This window comes from Clinocottus analis, unplaced genomic scaffold (genome assembly GCF_023055335.1).
Source record: "Clinocottus analis isolate CAN_PGR_092001 unplaced genomic scaffold, fCliAna1.0.p SCAF_7, whole genome shotgun sequence".
Taxonomy (NCBI): domain Eukaryota; kingdom Metazoa; phylum Chordata; class Actinopteri; order Perciformes; family Cottidae; genus Clinocottus; species Clinocottus analis.
The window spans coordinates 2,411,671-2,434,156 of record NW_027176229.1 but is presented as its reverse complement, the minus strand read 5'-3'; the positions used below and the strand labels follow the sequence as shown (position 1 = coordinate 2,434,156).

General features: G+C 43.8%; 1 protein-coding gene and 1 pseudogene across 1 annotated transcript in view; both read left to right on the top strand.

Annotated features, from left to right (window-relative positions):
- The window catches only part of LOC137805053 (zinc finger matrin-type protein 4-like), a 167,477-nt gene that overhangs the window by 140,821 nt on the left and 4,170 nt on the right, over window positions 1–22,486 (top strand). The gene's annotated exons all lie outside the window — the stretch shown is intronic.
- On the top strand, window positions 454–4,287 carry LOC137804951 (uncharacterized; annotated as a pseudogene).

The following is a 22,486-nucleotide window of genomic DNA, read 5'->3' as shown; positions in this document are numbered from 1 at the left end:
TCTGCAGGTACAAGGCTAATTTCCATGCAACTATTAATGCTGCATTGCATAATGTTATTTTTTCCCCAGCTTAGTCCTGGACCCCATTCCTCGTACGTGGTTCAACAAAATGAAGTTTTCAAATCTCCTATTATCGAGCTTAAATTACCACGATGATTGACGTCAGGGTAACGCGATTCCTCAAAGGCTTGTTAAGTCTTGTTAATTTGTCTTGTCTTGTTAAATTGAACCAGACGTCAGTCATCAGCAGTTGTGTATAGTAATGAAGTAGAAATACTTTGTTACTGTACTTAAGTAGTTCTTTTGGATATCTGTACTCTACTATTTATATATCGGTTTACTTTTTACTTTTTCTTCACTACATTTTTCCAAAAAAAAATTGTACTTTTACTCCAATACATTTCCCCTGAAACCTTCGTTACTCACTACAAAATCAAATCTATATTTAGAAAAATGAATCCTGAGACCAACATAGGAGACTGTGGTGGAGCACAGACTCCACGCAAGCAGGTTTGGCAAATTAGCCGTCCTAGCTTGCAAGTTAAATCATTGGTAATCATCACGTTAATGGGCAATTGCAAACAAGTGCTCTCAAAGCCGCATTTTCTATACTACCAGTGATGCTAGCTAGCAAGTGACTACATCTACTCATTTCATAATGGAAGCAGCACCACTGGAAGAACCTGATACTTATTTCCAGTGATGCTAGCTAGCGAGCGACTACATCTACTCAGACACATTTCATAATGGAAGCAGCAGCGATGGAACCACCTGCTACTCCCGCAATCAACAACGGCGACGAAGACCAACAACAACCGTGGCCATATTTAGGCGAAATGTGTTCTTTTGTAGGAGTAAAAGATAATTCTTACAAGATGAAGTGCCTCTTATGCCTATCGAAAGCTACATATAGATATTGGCCTTCGAAAACTCCCCATCCAATCTCAGGAAACACATTGAGGTAAGTCAAATTAAGATAACCACTATGAGCCGCAACATTAATGTTTAGTTATCATAATTATCATAAACCTGTCAATATATAAAGCAGTGTTTCCCACAGGATTGGAGTATATATTTAGCAGGGGAGGGAGGGGGGGGAACAGGTTCTTCTAATTTCTAATAAAATTTGCTTGTGTTGAATGTCAATGGATTCCAGATCACATTGGTTTCATTAGGAAGAGGCTGGGCGTCGTGGTGTACGGTGAACACGGATATTTATTCTACAAAGATACTGCAAAGCAATCTAATACGTATACACGGGTCAATTTCTCAACTACCGAGTATAGAAGAGAATAGAAACTACTTCTCGAGGAGAAGTTACAATATTTGTATGTTTATAAGAGCATTGTGATTGGTCGAGACTAGACGTTGGGGCGGCGTGTGGCTTAAGCTCGCGAGCCCATTGATTGGAACACTCCCACATGGCTCCCATCCCGAACTCCTCTTCATCAGTATGTGCGTGTGTCTGCAAGAGGGGCCAGTGCTCGGGATGTGTGTCTTCAGTGTTGCAAACTAAAGCTAGCTTCACGGCCATAAGACAAAGGCATCTGTGATTAAGCACAGGATTGTGCTGTGAAAGCGCCTGCGAAAGCAAGTAATCTGTTGATAAGCATGTGGCGAGCTGACTAGAGCAGCGGTTCCCAAACTCAAGAATGCCACGGCCCAATTTGAAATCTGAAAAACTTCTGTGGCCCACCCAAAGATTTTGTCGACGAGCAATGGGACTTAAGACCGCAATGACAGTCACGCTCAATGCGTGACACTTGAGAGCCCTGCAACTCTGATCAGAACATAAATTATTTCAAGTGATTAAAAATGTATTAAACTCATATATATTTACTTTAATACTACAAGAGGACGCTCCATTTGACGTTTTTTTTTCACGTCAGTTAACTGTACTGGTCATACAGATATGTTTTATAATGTTGAACACAAACGTACGTCAGTGTCAGCTGCAGCTGACGACCCGACTTAGAGAAGGCGGGACAGGGGCTGTTACCATCCCGGACCCGGCACGACAGGGGGCTGTTACCGTCCTGGAACCGGCGCATAGCGGCGCGTTACCGGCACCGTCAGGCAAGTGGTCTTCAGACCAGTCCCGGCCCGTTACCGGCACGTCAACCTCACACCGGTGGCCAAGCGATATTCTGACCGGCCCCGTTACCGGCCTCAGTCACAGAATTGGTCTGACAGTTCAAACCAGGAGTTCACACAAAATGTCCTGACTTTGTCACGCAGTTCAAAAAGTCGGTGAGCACCTTACCAGTAAAGCCACTGGACTTCAGTGTGCAGGAGAAGCTGCTGGTGGTCGCCTCCCATCTTCGCGCGTAATATGGCAAACAGGTGCAGTGGACGACTTTTGATTAAATGTACTATTGTCACTGCTTCATCCAAAACCGCCGTTTATTCCGCAAGCATCGTCTTTGTTGCCAGTGCGAGCTATTGTATTGTGTTTCCGGGGCTTTTATTTTGAAGGAAGAAAACGGAAGAAGAGGTGTGGAGATCTTGGTGATGAAAATGTTAATAAATACGTTGCCGGGTTGGCTGACGAACAATCGTGTTATTATTTTATTACTACCACACAGTATAGGTGTGTGGTAGTAATAAAATAATAACAAATAGATAAAATAATAACACGTAATATAAATCATTCATATTTTTAATTTCAAACTTTTCAAAATTGAAAATTAAAAACGTTTTATTTATTTATAAATGACCTCTCACGGACTTGCAGTGGGTCGCGGCCCTCACTTTGGGAATCGCTGGACGAGAGCATTCTGTTGCTCTTATCTGGATGCAACTAAGGAAACAAAGACTTTCCGTTGAACTGTCGTTTTGGCCTTAGATGACCTAGGTTTGAACTGTACAATATTTTGTACAATACCTATTTTGGTTTGTACAAGGCCTCAATATATTGTTAGAATCTTAACACTAGCTACCATAAATCAAAAAGGACAATTAGCTTTAGTGTAGTGGACAGATTGCTAGCTAGTTAGTGAGCGGAGAAGTGTTGACAGCTGTGAGATTTTGTTGATTAGAGTCATCTTACTATCATCATTGCAGCAGTAGTTGGCTAACGTTAGCTTAACGTAACGTTAGCTTAAAGTTAACTTAACTTTAGCTAATTTAACGCTAGCCAACTGAACTGATTTAATCTTAGCTAGCCACCACACCTTAGGATTTGCGAGAGCTGCGAGAGCGCAGCATTAGCATTTGAACCATGTCGGAGTTGGAGATGCATACGTGTGTGGCAAGTGGGGCTAGCTAAAGTTGTTATGCTTACAACCTGTCTTTTTCTCACTGTTTCAGAGAAAGCATGTACACCACCTGAAGAAATAAGGAGAGCTGACATCAGTAAAAGAAAACGGGCTCCTCAGATTCCCTCCACAAGCAAGTAGACCACATTAGTCAACACCTTAACTGTTTCACAGATGTCCATTGACAAAACTGTTGTGAAATATGAGGTCCTGGGACTCCAGCCATTCTGTGTTGTTGAACAAGAACCATTTAGAGATTTTGTGAAGGAACTGCAGCCTAACGCAAAAAAAAAAAGACACGGCTAACCCTGGGCTCCATGATTGATGAAGCCTTCAAGGAAATGAAGAAGGCAGTGAATGAGGCCATGAGGGGAGTTGACCATATCGCCACCACCACCAACTGCTGGTCTGTCAGAAGGAGAAACTTCAATGGTGTTACTGCCCATTGGATTGACCCTGACAGTCTCAAAAGATGCTCAGCAGCCCTAGCGTGTAAACAACTTAGTGGTTCGCACACATTTGATGTGTTGGCAAACGCCTTGAATGACATCTATTCCGAGTTCAAAATCCGGGGGAAGATTCAGAGAACAACAACAGATATCGGCTCTCACTTCACAAAAGCTTTCCAAGTTTTTGGTGAAAATGAGAACAACAATGAAGTTGGAAGTGATGATGCTCCATCTGAACCAGGAGAGGATCAAGACGGGGTTGAAGAAGTTGAGTTTGTTGATATGTCAGCACTTCTGAATGAAGATGATAGTTTTGAGTTTCAGCTGTCTGTGAACCTGAACACACCTCTACCTGCCTCAGCGGACTGTGAAAGGCTATTTAGCATTGTGGGACTAGGCTTTAGCTTGAGAAGAGCGAGACTGAATTCTCGCAATTTCAACTTCTTTTGAAGATGAAGAGGAAATTGTTCAGTTTCAATTAATGACTTGGTTGTTACCTTCAGTGCTGCTTTAGTTTTGATCATGTTTTTGATCATAGCCAACCCAATTATTTTCAACCTAACTCATTATCCTTGTTCATGATGGCCACAGCATACAAAAAATAAAGTTCATAATTCTCAAAATTCTGACCCTTTGCTTTTTTATTAACAGCATTTACTTGTACTTTTACTTTCAATACTTAGGAACATTTTATATCAGAAAAATACTTTTGATACTTAAGTACACAAAATATTAGATACTTTAAGACTTTTAATGAAGTTGTATTCTAATAGGTGACTTTTACTGGAGTAATTTTTCAGTTAGGTAGCTTTACTTTTACTTAAGTATGACTTTTGGGTACTTTATACACCACTGGTCATCAGGATAATTACCGCTTGCCCATTCCTCTTCAGAAGGGGAAATATTCGAGCACTGATACCATGATGTACAGTACAATGGCAAAGGAACAGCCTCTTTTTTTCAGCTGACGAGCAGGAGATTATCATGAACACATATGCGGAAGTCAAGTCCCTAATCATGGGGCTGATCACACAGGATGCAACTTTTAAAAGCGCAGGAGGAAATAGGTCCCAAAAAAAGCGGAGTTTTTGGGTTCACAATATTTTTTTTTTAAATGTAAAAAGGAAAGAGTACGACGAATACCACCATCTATTCCGCGAATTGGGTATTGATGACAATTACTTTGAGTTGTACTTTCGGCTGAGCAGGAGTCAGTTTGAGCGTGTTCTGAGCAGTAGAGTAGTGTTTCCATCTAAAAATATTAAGCTTTTCGTAATTTAATACCGCTAATATTAGTGCCTCATCGGAGGTTGCCATTTCCTTTTGAATTCCCCGCTGTTCACACCACACAAAAACAGGAAGGAATAAAGCCTATCTCTTGCTTCATCCAATTGGCTGCCTTGGCCCAGTGTGATGTTGATGAGCTGTGCGACTCGGCGCCTTGCGCATAAAAATGTAGAATATTTTAACTTTTAAACGCGCTAATAAAATGCTGGAAAAATGCAACGCGCAGTGATTAAAAGGCACGCATGAAAGCACGCCATACCATAGGAAATCAATGGTTTTGCTAGCAATTTTTTGTGTGTGTGCTTGGAAAATGTATCGGCTAATTTTAAGTGCCTCATCACCCAAATCAATCAGATTATATTTATTTTAATGTGCCTGCTGGGAGTACATGATAATTAATATATACTTATGAGGATATATGTACTGTATGCATGTATGTGTCATGTACTATATATGTGTATATTGTGGCAACCCGGGGGACTCTCGGCAAGATTCAACAATAAAACAGGAAACTCAGAGACAGTAATAGTCCTTTAATAAGTAAGCTTCGGGAAATGGGGGTGGGGTCAAATTCAACGAAAGGTTCCTCCCGGTCAGGGTCTTTGGTCTCACAAGGCAGTTCTGATGCGCCGCGTGGGCAGATCAGAGGAAAGAGGTGAGTACACATAAAATCACAATTAAAATATATAGTCACACACAGACATAGACTTGTCAAAGCTTTATAAATATATAGCTGTACCAGTGTCTCCACAGATGGGACTGGGAGCATGTGATCCCATTTTGAGAGTCATTAACGCGACAGATAAATGTATACATAAAATGTATTAAAACAGCCTCGAAAGTATGAACTCCTGCAGCCACAAACAAATTCATGGGCACTACACCATCTCAATCTCTTCAGTAATATTCTCATGACATCATTATAAGCCGCTACTCCGTCGTATCGAAAGGAGTCAGCTGAGGTGGTTCGGGCATCTAATCCGGATGCCTCCTGGACGCCTCCCATTAGAGGTTTTCCAGGCACGTCCAACTGGGAAGTGCCCCGGGGAAGACCCAGGACACGCTGGAGGGATTATATCTCCCGGCTGGCCTGGGAACGCCTCGGGGTCCCCCAGAATGAGTTGGAAAATGTTACGGGTGAGAGGGAAGCCTGGGTCGGTCTGCTGGGTGTGCTGCTACCGTGACCCGGATGGCTCATTATAAGCTACTTGAACTCTCTGTAGGCTCGCTTTTTTTTTCATTTGACCACAGGTGTGCAGTGGTGTACAATATGCTCTTAAAAGAGAAATCTTTACTCCGTCTGTCCAAATTTGCATGAGAGAATGTTTGCTTGTGTCTACAACATTGCCTATAAATATCATCAGTCATTTGTTCTTAAAACGTCCAAGATATTTTAGTCAGCAATTGTAGACTTTTGTCCTCTTTTGTTAAAAAAATCTCTTACTAGCCTTATATTTGATATCTTTTTCCACGTCATAGACAGAATATAAAGTAAGGGGCTTTCGGAGACTAGCATTACATGAACTAAAAATCACAAGATCATCTGCATACATAATATGATTAACTAAAGTTTTACCTATCATGCACCCATGCTTTCAGTTACTTGGACAGATCATCAATATGTTGATTCAAAATAACTGGGGATAAATTCCCCCTTGTCGAACACCATTGCTGACCCCAATGGGGGCTGAGACACATTTTTCAGACCGCACATACATTTTTTTTTCAGTGGTTAAATTTTTTTTTTGCGCCAGTGTTTCTGAAATAGGAGTGAGCCATCTCCACAATAGGAGATCTTTGATGTGACATGTCAGTCTTCTTAACCAATCAGTGTCCCTTTTCTCCACATGCACTCTCTGTAGCACCCTGTACATCTGCTAGCACCCACCCACCCCCGCTGTCCTCAGGCTCTGCCAGGAGTTAAGCTCGCCTAGTATGGAGCGCTACATGAGCTAGGGCCGGCGCTGTTTAGGCTACTCTAGGCGGGCCCTGCTCCAGCAGTCTACCATGGCGAAAAGAAAGGCAGAGCAGGTGCCCCAGGAAAAAGGTCTGCCTAACGTTTAAACATGAGTGGCTAGATTAAGTAGTCCAAACGGATTATCAGTCATAACCAGTGGACGAGTCATAACCTCCGATTGAAGTTCAACAAAGATCCTTGAAGTTCAACTAAATTGACCGGTAAAACACCATCATTAAAATGTTCCCAAAGTCCAGCCATTATAAAGGATATTAAATAAATATCAACCTTGTATACATATTGGTGCATTTGCTATCATCTCTTTGACTCTCCTCTGGCTAACGCAGGCTTGTGGTCATTTTCGGCTGGTTGCGAATTGCTCACAGTGCTAAAATGTGCGCTAAGAAAAAAAAAATTGTGCTGAAAAAAATTAAAGGGAACATTAGTCAAGAGACACATCATCAACAGGCTGCAGCCTGGAGCTCCATGAACGGACATTTCTGAGTTTGCATATTGAGAGTCTGTATTGGCCAAAAAAGCTCTGAAATCCTACTTCCTTTTCAACATCCTACTATGTGAAGCAGGTTAAAGTTAAGGAGTAGACTGGACAAAAATATTTAATTTAAGGATTCTCAACATAAAGAACACACGTCGGGTGTCGTTGTCTCCCGTCACCCCGAGATGGGACCCGATCCGTGAAAATATTGTATTAAACCTAACTGGTTCATGGCGCATTAAAGATTTGGGATCGCTGGAAAAATCTGTTTTCTTCGCAAAATGTAGTGAAGTAAAAGTCAACAGAAATATACATAGTAAAATAGAGGCCAGATTTCCAAAAAACGACTTGAGAACTATACACCACTGCACACATCCTTGATGTAAATACAAATTTAAAAGCGGGGCACACTTGTTAATGATCTGATCATATCAACAACCATGGAATTTAGCATTCTTTGCCCATGTAACTGCTCTGTAATGTAACTGCTCCAACAATACAGCAACAGCTCTGTGAATGGCCAAGCCATTTTTACACGTTGCACCCATTAGCTGCTCACTGGAGGGAATTGTACAAACCACTTTAATTGTAGGCAGTTTCCAGGCTGGCAATTTGAACCGGTTGGGACAAAGGACAAAGTAAGCAACACCTCAGCGAGAGATTGTCATGCTTTTAAGGGTCCCAGTTGGCTACAGAGCTGGCATATGTCAACCTCTAAGAAAGGCAAGTGGCTGTCAATTTACCTGATTTCTTCTCTTTCGCTCTCTCTTTTCTTGATGTTCTCCTCTACAGATACTGGCTAAAGCTAGATGATGCCAACCTTTGATCGTTTTATTCTGTCATTTATATATTTACTTGATTCTGTGTTATATTGGAAATCATCTCTCACTATAGAAAAAGGAAAAAGAAAAAGAAAGAAAGAAAAAGGCACGTCTGTATGTAAAGGACATCCTGCATCTTAATGAGATGTATATGTTTCCCCCAGGATTAATTGTAGAAGCTTTGGACAGCTCTTATTTTATCTTCTTGCGCCATCTTAAGATAAAAATTAGATGTAACTAAATAGCTGCAAAACTCAGCTTCAGCTATATTCCTAATTATTAAATGAAAGCATGCACAACATGGATCGCGTAGTTACTCATATATCACATATTAATTTACAATAATTAGATAGCACAACAAAAAACAACATGAGAGACATGGTTGGGATAAAAAATTGTGTGTGTGTGTAAAGTATGTTAAGCTATTCTTGAATTTACAAATGAACCAAGGTAATCTTCTGTTTTTTTGCAGAGAGGATTATTAGATGTAAATCTCTCCAGCACTCCAGTATTGTATAATAAAATTGATTTGGACAGGTAACTTCATCTAGACAGACAATCATAAGCTGCAACACAGCCAACGCAAGCGACTCTGTTTATCATGGAGAGGGAATTAACTTCAAAGGGATTTGAAAATGTCCATGTGCAATCTCGGCTCGAGGATGAATTATGCATGAAAAATGCTTCACTGGAGTAATGTGCCGACACAATTTGTCACACGCCACAGGAATACATAAGTTGCAGAGTAGCCACGTTGGGGGAGTTGATGCTGGAGGTGGTGTGGTTTCTCTGGGCCGTTGGAGGTTGCGTGGTTGTAACCTACACTGGTCGCTCGGTTAATTACTTATGAGACCCTTCTTCAGCTTGAGAGGAAGCCAGGAGCTTTGATATACATATATATATAGTAGCTTTAAATGTTACTCTTGAGTTTAAATCTGTGAGTCTGTCTGTCGAGCAGTACAAATAGAAGGTATAATAGAAGATTCTCTGTTGATCCGTTAAAGAGGAATGGAGTCTCTGAATCTAAGTTGTCTTTTGTCTGTTTATTCGTTCAAGAAGGAAAAGTATGTAGGAGCTACTCAGAGAAGCCTGTGACACAAGATTCAATGAAACAACAGTCACCACCACCCTTATTCTAACACGATGAGGTTATAAACCAGTTAAAATACAAGAAAAACACTGAGTTTTTGCGAGACCCATGAACCCCCGCCCAGTTCTTGTCATCAGATAACTTACATTTACTTTTGTCCTGAAAAGTCAACCCCCTATTTGCTTCCTCCACTCCCCAGTGTGATATGCATGTGAGGGAAAGACAACAGGCCTTTGATCTCCTTACTTCCCCTACATCTGGTTCACCCACCTGAGAAACATTTAAATCAGTTCAGGCTTTATCTTCCCATAGCAATACAATACTATATTTTACCAATACAAAGGCATGTCCTCCTGTCAGTTTAGGGAGAATGCACATTTGAGCACAGAATTATTATTTTTTTTATGGAGAATACAAACACATCAATGATTTCAGATAGTCAGTCAAAAGTCCTCTATTGCCCCTCGAGCCAATAAAGCTATATACAATGTTTTTCTCAATGCTCTCACTGGAGTGATTAATATATTCAAAGTGCTTATAAGCAAAGTGTAAGACAACCAAGCAGTGCTGAGAAATAATGCCAACTCCAGTGCTGTAGTGGTAAAATTAGAGGTGGGTAAACGATGAATTTTGTGATCATACAGACCTTGACGCGATGCAACGCAAAACACAAAGCGCCATGAACCAGCGTCGTCATAGACAATCAATGACAGTGAATAAATGTGTTTGTAGTTTGTAGTTAAGGGATGAGAGTTAGCGCCTCCAAATCCGAGGCCATGGTTCTTTGCCGGAAACCGGTGGATTGCTCCCTCCAGGTTGGGACAACATGCCTGCCTCAAGCGAAGGAGTTCAAGTACCTCAGGGTCTTGTTCACAAGTGAGGGTAAGGTGGAGCGGGAGATCGACAGGCGGATCGGTGCAGCTGCAGCAGTAAAACAGGCGCAGTACCGGTCCGTCTTGGTGAAGAGGGAGCTGAGTCGGAAGGCGAAGCTCTCCATTTACTGGTCGGTCTACGTTCCAACCCTCACTTATGGTCACAAACTCTCGGTCGTGACCGAAAGAACGAGGTCGCGGATACAAGCGGCCGAAATGAGCTTCCTTCGTAGGGTGGCCGGGCTCAGCCTGGGGTAGGTCCTGCTTTCCCTTTCTGATCCGCCAACATAGCGGCGCTCAGCCGGGGGCTCGTGAGTATCCCCACTCCCGCCTGGCGCCCCTCCTTCCCTGGGCAACTCCAGAAAAGGACAAAGTCCAACCCTTCTCCAAGAGCTTGGTTCCAGAGCCCTTGCTGTGCGTGGAGGTGAGCCCAACTATATCTAGCTGGTACTGCTCCACCTCCTGCACTAGCTCCGGCTCTTTCCCCGTTAGCGAGGTGACGTTCCACGTCCCTGGAGCTAGTCCATGCTGCCGGCGATCGGCTCGCCCAGATCTTCCGCCTGGCCTGACGCCCGGTTTGCACTGCACTCGACCCAGATGGTCCTCTCCATGGGTGGTGAGTCCACGGAGTGGCAGCGGCACCATGATGTTTTTTCGGGCTGAGCCCGACCGGGCCCCATGGGCGAAAGCCCGGCCACCAGACGCTCGCCGACGAGCTCGCCTCCCGGGTCTGGCTCCGGGAGGGTGAGTTGTGAGTTATAATAATAATAATAATAAGCTTTATTTGTATAGCGCCTTTCGCAGACCAGGGTCACAAAGCGCTTTATAATAACAACATAAACAATACACAGTTAAGAAGTACAAATAAATAAAACATTTTAAAAATGTTTTAAAAAAATGTTTAAAAAAAATTTAAGTTAAATGTCCAAATTTACAGAAGAAATTAACATGTTTACAGTTGAGTACAACGTCTGATGCGTCTTTATACAGACGCCAACGGCTGTGACAAGGTGCCGGTATTTTACAACCTGGAAATGAGACTACTATGTGCATACCTGTCAACTATAATGGAGATGGAGAAAAGGTTGACAGAAACACAGTAAACACCTGCGTAAGTGAAAGCTATGTTGGGAGCCCAACACTGCCCCTGAGTGCATCTTATCATGTTGTAATGTCGTATGTGACATTACAACACATAGCACTTGCATTTTGTTTTCTTTGATAGTCTGTGAGATAATTTAGTTAATGGAAGTGGGATGCCAAATCCCATGATTTCCTCTGTGGCAGAACAGCTTCCATAGCTTTATTAGCCAGAAACTTACACTTGTATCAGTGATGGAAAAGCCAATAGATCTTTTTTTAGAAAATAATATGTGAAGAGAATTGCTAAGTTTCCATCCAGTTTCATTAACTTTATTTCTCTGCATTAAAACAGGAAGTTGTGCAGAATGACGTCAATAAAATTGTATTGATTCATGTATTACTCTTTATATTCACCCATGCTCAGTAATTCTGAAATATTAATAATTTGTTCGTCTTTGATTTTTAACAACTACATTTGTGTGAGTTTGGCTTAGAAAATCTTGTAGTTTTGTGTGTAAAGGTTCATATCTGATTGTATATTCTGCTGCACTGCTGCTCTTGCCACATAAAGCTCTCAAGTAAAATAAATGTGACAGCTTGTTATGTTTTGTCCTTCAAGGACACACACAGCAGGATGTCCATTTTTATGGAACAGATTATGCAATTCCCACTGCACTGACAGAAGAAACTGCATTGATTAAGTGAAGTAAAAATAAAGCTACAAAAACAATGCTCACTGTCAATCTGTCGGTTACGCTGTTACTTTCTATCCCCACTCGGGCACACTAGAGGTTTCCTCTTGATTTATTTCCTTGTGCTATCAATCTACTGCAGCACTGGTGATACTGTCTATGAGAAAGACAGCCATTTGCTTCTCTTAATACTGTCCTCAGTGGGTTGAGGGATTGAACTAATGTTTATCAGCTCTTGTAGCTGAGTAGATAGGGACAGCGATTGTGTGAAGATAAACTGATGAGATGAGGCCATTTGTTGGTACAGGCTGCTGCCTATTCAATCACAACAGGGATTAGATGGTAACCTTCCAGCATTTTAAAGAAAAGGGATTTGTTGAACATGTAAGAGCTGTTGCTATTGGATGACAATAGGGCGAAGCTGATATAGTCTATAACCATGTTTGTGCAAGTGGTACACCAGTTCACAAATCATAGTTGGCACTCATTAAAAAAAGGACAGAGAGGCACCTACTGTGTGGAGAAAATTGTGTTACAATCTATTCTCACAGTACTGTCGTTGCAGATGAGTGGGGATGTCAATATTGTGGCCGTGCAGCCCCGCTTATCTGTGATAAGCATACTGAGGCGCACCGCTTTTAGATTGAGCCATGCTTCATCTACCGTCTAGCACAGCGGCCCCCGACCACTGGGCCGCAGCCGGGTACTGGTCCGTGAGTCCCTTGGTACCGGGCTGCGTAGAAAGAATAATTTTTGAAAAAAGGTCGGAAAAAGATTTTATTTTCAAAAATGACTGATTACATCCTTCTATGCGTAACCTCAGGCGTTATCTCTCGACATATGACAAGAGGGTACGTAACAGTTACCCCGAAAATTAAATTTACAAGTCCGTTTCAACTCTGTGTTGTGGCTTAAAATCAAGGCAAGAATATCCTGAGATTGCCAAAAAAGCTCTGAAACCCTGCTGCCATTTCCAACATCCTATCTTTGTGAAGCGGGTTCTAATTGAGTTACAGAGTTCACATAAAGGTTAAAGTTACGGAGTCGAGTCAGTAGACTAGACATAAACAACACACGTCGGGGGTCGTTGTCTTCGTCACCCCGGGACCGGCTCGTATCAGAGAAACAAGCTGAAGGCTGCCACTTATCTGGCGTAGTGGCGAGTTGTATTTTTATGTACTTTATAAGGGTCTTTATGCCGGTCATATCATTTTATTAAGTCATACTTATCGCCCACACCATGAAGGCCGGTCCGGGAAAATATTGTCTGACACGAAACTGGTCCGTGGTGAAAAAAAGGTTGGGGACCGCTGCTCTTTCATTAGAGGGTTAAAACCCTCTTAGGTCATTTTCTTGATTTTACATAATTTCTTAAATTCCCCGTTTTAAAGGTACTTGCATATAATACATGCACATCCAAAATGGCAGAACAATCTCAGCTCTCGATGAGGCACCATAAGGCACAAGTATAAAAGGTATTACATAGCCCTAAAGCTGAAACCAAGCTTACAAACTGTGTTTGTAAGCTTGATTTTTTTAATTCCTCATATCGCTTGTGAAAACATACCTTTACTCATGTGGACGAACTGTTTTGGTGCTAGTGTAACGGACTTGTTCAGGACACAGAAGAAGTCGGCTCCGTTGAATTTTTCCAGCACTTGTTTATTTTTCTGCAGAAGACAACACACATACATTTCCTTCCAGTCTGTCTCCGCACATGAACCTCCTTCAACGGTAACTCACTTTTGTGTAAGTCAGACGGAACTACCGTAAAATAACAAAAGAAAACACATACCTGCAGAAGACAACACACATACATTTCCTTCCAGTCTGTCTCCGCACATGAACCTCCTAAACACACAGAACAACGTATACAGGGAAAATATATGACAAGGCGGCCGGATATGAACAGTGCAATTGGCGCCAAATAAAAACACCCACAAAACACGCATTTCTGCCGTCCAAACTATCAACCCGACAGCTGGACACCGCGAGCGCATCAGCGACCATCACCGTGTCCAACAAACGGTTACATTTGAGAAGAATAAAACAAAACAGTGCGACATATTCTCCCTACGTCTTACCTTCAACGGTAACTCACTTTTGTGAAAGTAAGACGGAACTACGGGAGCCTAGGAGGTGCGGAAAAGGCAAAACGCAACCTCCGCAGGAAACAGACTCAACTTTTCAAAATAAAATTCATACACACTCAACAAGATTGTTGAATAACAAACAAAAATAAAACACATCGAAAATAGGAAATGACAGTGTGTTTTTAACTCCGTTACATTCACCCCCACTGAATTTTATCAAACATGAGCACGTACTACAAAGTGCACGCCGAGGAAAACATCACAAATTCACAACTTACAAAGGGCCAACATCAAGAAGACCAACATAAAATGTATCCCACAGGGATGAAGTGGTACGAGAGCATTACTAACCTCCCAACCCAACAACTGGCTACAGGGTGCCGTCTACACCCCACAAGACCCAAACACAAAGTGCAGTGCAGTACAGGTTCATGACATGAAAAGAAAAGAAGAAGAAAAAAACAGTGGGACATCAAACTAATACAACGGTTTCCAGACCCATAAAAACATAAGCTACTGGCTTATGATTCATAAAAAGTAAAAATCTGGAACATGGAGTTGCAAAACAGCCTCAACCTTAAGCTACTCCAGGACAACATCCTGCCTGGACATGGTCTGTATAAGCCTATCTACAGGATTGATTAAACGACCAAATCTTGACCTGCCCCGTGTAGCAAAACGACTACAGTGTGTAGGAGAGACCTGGACCACAGTATGCAAAGTGTCAGATGTGCTTTCCGTCTGTGTCATAGTGTCAAGTGCAAAATCAGACTGTCTCACATCTGATGAGACATCTGCAGCAGCCAAAGAACAAGAATCACAAGTCACAGACCGATCAGTCGTGCAGTCTTCAAGTGAGGTAGCTGTGTTCTGGAGGTCAGACGTAACACTCACGTCAGTAATGCCCACCTCGCCCAAGCTTGGCGCAGACAACTGAGTAATCCATTCAATGGTTCTCCTCTCCGAATCTACAGGCACCTCAACAGTCAAGGGACCCTGACCATCTCCCATAGCTGCAGGAGGTTCTCTGTCACTTTCGGTAACATGGCTTCCACTGGCCACACTATAAGACGCAACCTCTCTCTCAGACGAGGCCTGTACTGCCCCACCACCATCACCTCCTGAAGCTGAGGATCCTGACACTAGCAAGGACGCGTATCCCCCACAGGGAGGAAATTAACCAGCATCAGCAAGTTCCTGTGGATCACTTTCTCCCGCCCAGTGATTGCATCACGGATTCTGTACGTGTGTGTCTCCGCATTCACATCCACCACAGTATAGACAGTCGAATCCCACCTGTCAGCCAGTTTCTTTTTACCCCTTTCCTTTCTGTTGGCCAAGAGCACCCTGTCACCGATCTCAACATTGGATCCCTTTACCCTTCTGTTGTACAACTGGACATGTCGATTCTGTTCCTTTGTAGCATGGACCTGGGCAATAACCATTGCTTCCTTTAGATCATTGGTGAGGCCAGCTACATACTTCTCATAACTCACCACTGCAGTGTCATGAAGAACAGCACGAAAGAGGACATCAACAGGAAGGCGGGGGATCCGGCCAAACATGAGGTAGAAGGGGGAATAACCTGTCGTCTCATGTTCTGTGCAGTTGTACATGAACGTCAGAGTCTGTAAGCGCCGTGGCCAGTCAGCTTTCTCTTCAGGGGGCAGTGCTCGAATCATGCCACCCAGGGTCCGATTGAAACGTTCCACACTCCCATTCCCCATTGGATGGTAAGGGGTTGTGTGCGATTTCTTAACACCCGAAACCCTGAGAAGCTCACTTATCAGCAGACTCTCAAAGTTAGCGCCTTGATCACTATGGATCCTTTCAGGGAATCCGAAAACACAGAAGTACCGGTCCCATAGAACCCTAGCCACCTGCTTAGCTGTCTGGTCTTTACATGAAAATGCCTGAGCCATCCTTGTGAAATGGTCAGTTATCACCAAAACATCGACAGATCTGTTTTTAGAGTTCTCAGCTGACCAAAAGTCAATGCAGACCAACTCCAGAGGCCGGGTTGTTGTTATGCTCTCAAGGGGGGCCCGTCCTTCAGGCTCGACTGTCTTACTTACGATGCATCGCTGACAATGACGAACATAATCTCTCACATCCCTGTCAAGGTTTGGCCAGAAAAACCTTTGCCTCGCCAAGCTGAGACTCCTGGACTGAGCTTGATGTCCGGCTTTATCATGAATCCCCTGCAGAACCTCAGTCTTCAGTGAATCAGGGACAACATATTGAAACCGCTTTGCCTTGGTCTTCTGGTCCCTTGAAACCCTATACAATACACCACCCATCAAAGTTAGGCGGTCCCAGTGCTTCAAGTACCTTGTGACCAAAACAGACTCATTAAATCTTTCCCTTCTAGAAGGCCTCCGATGTCTCTCGACATAAGACAGAACACGAGAGAGTGTCCTATCCCCCAACTGCTTATCACAGAGGTCCTTCACAGTGTAAGCAGGTAAGGCGTCTTGACCAGGTGGAACCAACTGAGGTAAGTGTTGCAACACCTCAACAGCACGGCCCCTTGGACCATCATCCCACTCAATGTGTGAATGTAGCACAGCAGACACATCATCCCTCGCAATAACCTGAGTGTGCATGCTCAACGGACTGCATGCCAACTGGACGTTGTCACTCAAACAGGAGGGCTCCTTATCATGACCGGATGACCGGAAGGCATTTTGAACAGAGAAACTCGACATGTCTTTGACTTCTGTGAGGAGACCTGCATAGGGTTCAGCGAGCAGTCTGTGACCAACACTCGTCTTAACAAACGGCACACGACTCAGCGCATCAGCTACAACGTTCTGTGGGCCCGGAACATATTTGATATCGAAATCATAACTCGCCAACTTAGCAACCCAGCGTTGCTCACAACAATCTAGCTTTGGCTTTGTCAGGATGTGAGTCAACGGGTTGTTGTCTGTCCAGACAGTAAATTTGTGGCCTTTCAGCCAATGACTGAACTTTTCGCAGACTGACCATTTCAAGGCTAGAAACTCCAACCGATGAGCCGGGTAGTTCTTTTGGGACCGAGACAACGACTTGCCGGCAAAAGCAATAGGCCTAGCCCGTTCTTCACCTTCCTGAATCTGAGACAAGACCGCACCTATGCCATCTAAGGACGCATCAGTCGACAGCATGAAGGGACGGTTGAAATCGGGGTGAGCCAAAACGACACTGTGGACCAGTGAAGCTTTCAGACTCTCAAAAGCCTGTCCCTGCTCCGGTGTCCAGTCAGCTGCACACAACTTCCTGCTCGACAGTTTGTTTCTGTGTTGTTTACCTCTTCTCTTTGCACCTTTTAACAGGTCAAAAAGCGGCTTGGCCAATGCAGAGTAACCGGGCATGAAGTGTTGATAGTAATTCACCATCCCTAAGAAGGACCGTATGCGCTTCGGGGACGGAGTTACGCCATCCGGCTCCATGAGATCAGTGACCGCCATGTTGGTGATGTTCTCAACCTTGCTGGGGTCTGTTGAAACACCATTCTCATCAACAATGTGGCCAAGAAACTTTACAGACCTCCTGAGGAAGAAGCACTTTTTGGGAGATAACTTCAAGTTGTGTCTACGCAGCCTCTTAAACACCGTCTCCAGGCGCAGCAAAGCAGTCTCCTCATCAGGTGCAAACACTAGCAAGTCATCCAAGTAGCACAAGAGACTCAAATAATTCTGGTCACCAAAAATGCTCGTCATCATGCGCATAAAGCTCCCGGGACTGTTGCAGAGGCCCTGCGGCAGACGATTGTACTCATAGAGGCCCATGGGAGTGGTGAAGGCAGAGTACTTCCTGTCATCCTCGTGGAGTGGCATATTGTAAAACCCGGAGGTCAGATCCATAGTGCTAAAAAGGCAGTTCCCCCCTAGCGCTGCCAAACAGTCTGCCTGGTGAGGAAGAGGATGAGCATCCTTCAGTGTCCTTTTATTTAGCCAACGAAAATCAGTACAGATGCGGAGATCTCCATTTTTCTTCCACACAAGCACCAATGGTGAAGCATATTCACTAGTTGATTTTCTGATGATCTCCTTTTCCTCCATCTCGCTCAGTACCTGACGTAGTTTTTGGTACTGAGCAGGAGGCACTCTCCTATACGGGAGTCTGAATGGCCTGTTATCTGACAGGTGTATGCGATGTACAAAGTCCTTTGCCTCTCCACAATCAAGATGGTGGCGCGAAAAGATGTCCTCATACTGCACCACAAGGTCAGCCACCCTATTCTTACAGTTCACAGACACTTCACACGACTCAATGTCAACCGTACTGAGCCCAATTGAGCCAAGCATGTCTTTGGAAGAGCCTGCGACAGCATTAGGAGACACAGCCGTTTGGGTGCAGCCGGCCAGAGGAATCTCCGTCTGTTCAACAACATCCATGTCCTCAAGCGCTGCACATGTATAAACATCAGCCAACTTTGCGTTTCGCCTCAAAAGCACAGGTTTGTCAGATGTATTGATGAGCTTCAGCGGAACCTGTCCGTCTCCAAAAAGCGTAGTCACGACCCTCGCGACCAGAACACCTCTTGGAGCCGAGCGAGATGAAGTGGGTTCTGTTATAACGGTGCTACCTGGAGAAATAGCAGTGTTCTTGGGAAGCTTTCCCCAAATGAGATACTCACGGCCAGGCTCGAGGCAGGTGGCAGAGTTACACCTGACTGTACCGACTTTGTCAGGAACATCACTACCTCTCCATGGACTGAGACCTGAGAGCATAGACAGAAAACATTCAGTGTCTGGGTCTCTGTCTGAGTAAGGGCCAGACACCGTCTTCCAATAAGACGTGCAAAATTTAGACTGATGTAGGATGTGTTTTATAACATTCGTCCCTATAATCAACTCATCATGCTGTCCCGGGACAACGAGTGTTGGAACGAACATCTTACAGCCATACACTTCCATCTCCACATCAAAAGCACACTTGGGCCTCACACGAAGTCCACCACATCCCACAAGGACTACATTGACATCAATTTGCTTTTGATCGGTTATCACTCCAGCACCTCTCAGTTTGATCTCAGCTGCTTCGCTAATGCTACATGCCATGGAGCCACTGTCCAACATACCACCTATCGTCACTGCCCCACCCATTACCACAGGCGTGTAGAAAAGACTGTCACTACTGCCAATTCTGTGAAAATTCTGAAAAACAACAACCTCAGATCCATCACATGAGTCTCTCACAGACGTATATACAGTCTCAGCATCAGACATGTCATCTTGTTGGGAGTTTGTTGTGTGACCTGCACTGCCCCCCTCTGAATACAGGTCAACTAGTTTCCCCCCGACTGGTGTTGGGTCGAGTCTTTGACAGGGCAGTTCAGTTTGGTGTGGCCAGAGGCATGACAGGCAAAACAAAGCCTTTCGGACACACAGTGCGAAATGGTGGTATGGCTTGAGTCATTACAGACCTTACAAACTGCCTCTCTGGAACGCTTTTCCCGAGAAGCACGCTGGAACCGCCCACCCCGAGTCGGCTGCAAAATGTTGTGAGACTGCATTTTCCCCATCATCTCCTGAAACATGTCGACCATACGGGTGAGAAGTTTCTCCTCTGACTGCTGGAGATTTTGCGCCACAACTGGTACAAAGGGACGACCCGAAACATGACAGGATTCGCCTTGAACTGGGACAGATGGTGAAGAAGGACAAAGAGGATGACACACATGATGCTGGGCCTCGAGAGAGGAAGTTGAGGGACTCGAGGTGAGGCACTGCACAGTCTTCGCCTGGGCAATCGATGGCTGACCGGACTGCTCAAAGGCGACTGTGGCGATGTAGTTTTTCAGTGGCACCATGCCAGAAGCACCCTCACTAGCCCTCAACTCACGTTGATAATCATCAATCCTCAGCTGAACATCACGTGAAGTCCATTCGTGAAGTGGTTTAAACTTCAGAGTGCAGGCCAGTTCTGGGTCAGGACAGTGTTTGACAAACATAAGAGCCACTTCATCACTCATGTTCTCCGTCCGCTTCCCTTGTCTGTGCAAACCCTCCAGGGCTAAGTCAGCAGCTTTGTTCAGTCGTATCCAGTAGTCAACTGGGTTTTCTCTATGTCTGGGCAAAGTAGCATAAAAGTCTGCGAGAGGAAGACATGAAGGAGCGACACTGAAGTAGTGGAGAAGAACATTGTATATCCGTTCAGTTTCCTGTCTGACATCAAGCACCGGATCACTACGTAAGGCAATCTTCACTACATCTCTAGCCTTGCCCATTAAATGGCACATAACTTCCTCTGCTTGGTCACAAACAGGGATCTGTCGTTTCCTGAGATGCGTTTTAGTCATGTCAATCCAGTCCTGGACTAGGTATTTGTCAGTACTGTCACCTCTGAACGTCTGAAGTCCTTTATCAGAGTTCACATGGACTGTCACCTGGGGAGGACGGTCATGTCGGTCCACATTAGCGTGTGCGGTCTGAGTGACAGTAGACTGGTGATTGTTTGCCACGTTTACAACACCAGCTGACATTAACCTCTCGACAATAGATTCCCCAATCTGAGCACCTAACTGCCCTACCATGTCTGTGAGATGGGTGATGGCATCAACATCATTAGTGTATGCTGGTGTATGACATGGAGGTGACTGGGGTAACACATCACCATCACTGTCAGGAGTAGATGTAAAAGGACCCCTCATTAACCCACCAACCGGAGTACAATCTGGGCTCTGACCCAGACCTGTATCACGATTATCCGGTGTTAGTTTAGAATAACCCACATTCCTACTGCCAGCAATATGACTGAGCCAAACACCCCTCCCCTTCGGCAGACTCGGGCTAGCAAACTCATCCATAGTTATTTTAACGGCCGTTTATAACCAATAAGTGTACTTGCGTTGTGTATTTAGAACCAGAACCAACAAAAACAAGAGATAATAATATATATATATAAGTATATCAGTAATCAAAAGTGATCAACATACTGAGGATAAACACTTTAAAGAACTATGTCCTAAACCAAAATCCTTTTTCTTTTTTTTTTTTTTTTTTTTTTTTGAGGAAAAAAATAAATATATATATATATATATATATATATGACCACAATAGTCTTCAGAAGACGTATCAGGACGTCAGCACAGCATCCACGGCGACGAGCATCAAGCTGATCTGAAGATCCGAAGGTCACGGCACCAGTGTAACGGACTTGTTCAGGACACAGAAGAAGTCGGCTCCGTTGAATTTTTCCAGCACTTGTTTATTTTTCTGCAGAAGACAACACACATACATTTCCTTCCAGTCTGTCTCCGCACATGAACCTCCTTCAACGGTAACTCACTTTTGTGTAAGTCAGACGGAACTACCGTAAAATAACAAAAGAAAACACATACCTGCAGAAGACAACACACATACATTTCCTTCCAGTCTGTCTCCGCACATGAACCTCCTAAACACACAGAACAACGTATACAGGGAAAATATATGACAAGGCGGCCGGATATGAACAGTGCAATTGGCGCCAAATAAAAACACCCACAAAACACGCATTTCTGCCGTCCAAACTATCAACCCGACAGCTGGACACCGCGAGCGCATCAGCGACCATCACCGTGTCCAACAAACGGTTACATTTGAGAAGAATAAAACAAAACAGTGCGACATATTCTCCCTACGTCTTACCTTCAACGGTAACTCACTTTTGTGAAAGTAAGACGGAACTACGGGAGCCTAGGAGGTGCGGAAAAGGCAAAACGCAACCTCCGCAGGAAACAGACTCAACTTTTCAAAATAAAATTCATACACACTCAACAAGATTGTTGAATAACAAACAAAAATAAAACACATCGAAAATAGGAAATGACAGTGTGTTTTTAACTCCGTTACACTAGCAATTGGTTTACCAAAGGATGCACTGCTGCTGTTTGTTAGAGTGAGTGTGAGGTTGTATGATGAAGAGGAGACTTCTTCTTCATCTTCATTTCAAAGGTGTGAGGTCTGAGGGAATATGTGAATAAAATTGTAGATACATGGAAATAAATGTCTAAAACCATTTTTTATTGTTTTAAGTAAAAATTATGATTGTCACACCTTTCACCAAAATGATAAAATAAGACTGAGAAATGGGTTGATAGTGCGGCTCAAGCTTCATGAAGTATGTGCAAATGAAAATTGAACATTGCAACAGTTTTTGTTTTCAAACCAAATTTGTATTATATGGTGGGGATGGATGGATGTGCTGGAGTGCCTGGCAGTGGTGAAGTGGTGGCAGGCAAAGACTGACTGGGAGGCTGCTGCAGCAAAGCTGCTTGTTGTCTACTGGACCCTGGCAGCTGTGAATCCTCTCTTTAAAATAAATGACTGCCAGTCAGTATTAACTTCACTGAATAATCGCAACTGACAGTTACGATTACACACAGATCCAGCAGGGACTATGCTCACGGCATGAGCTA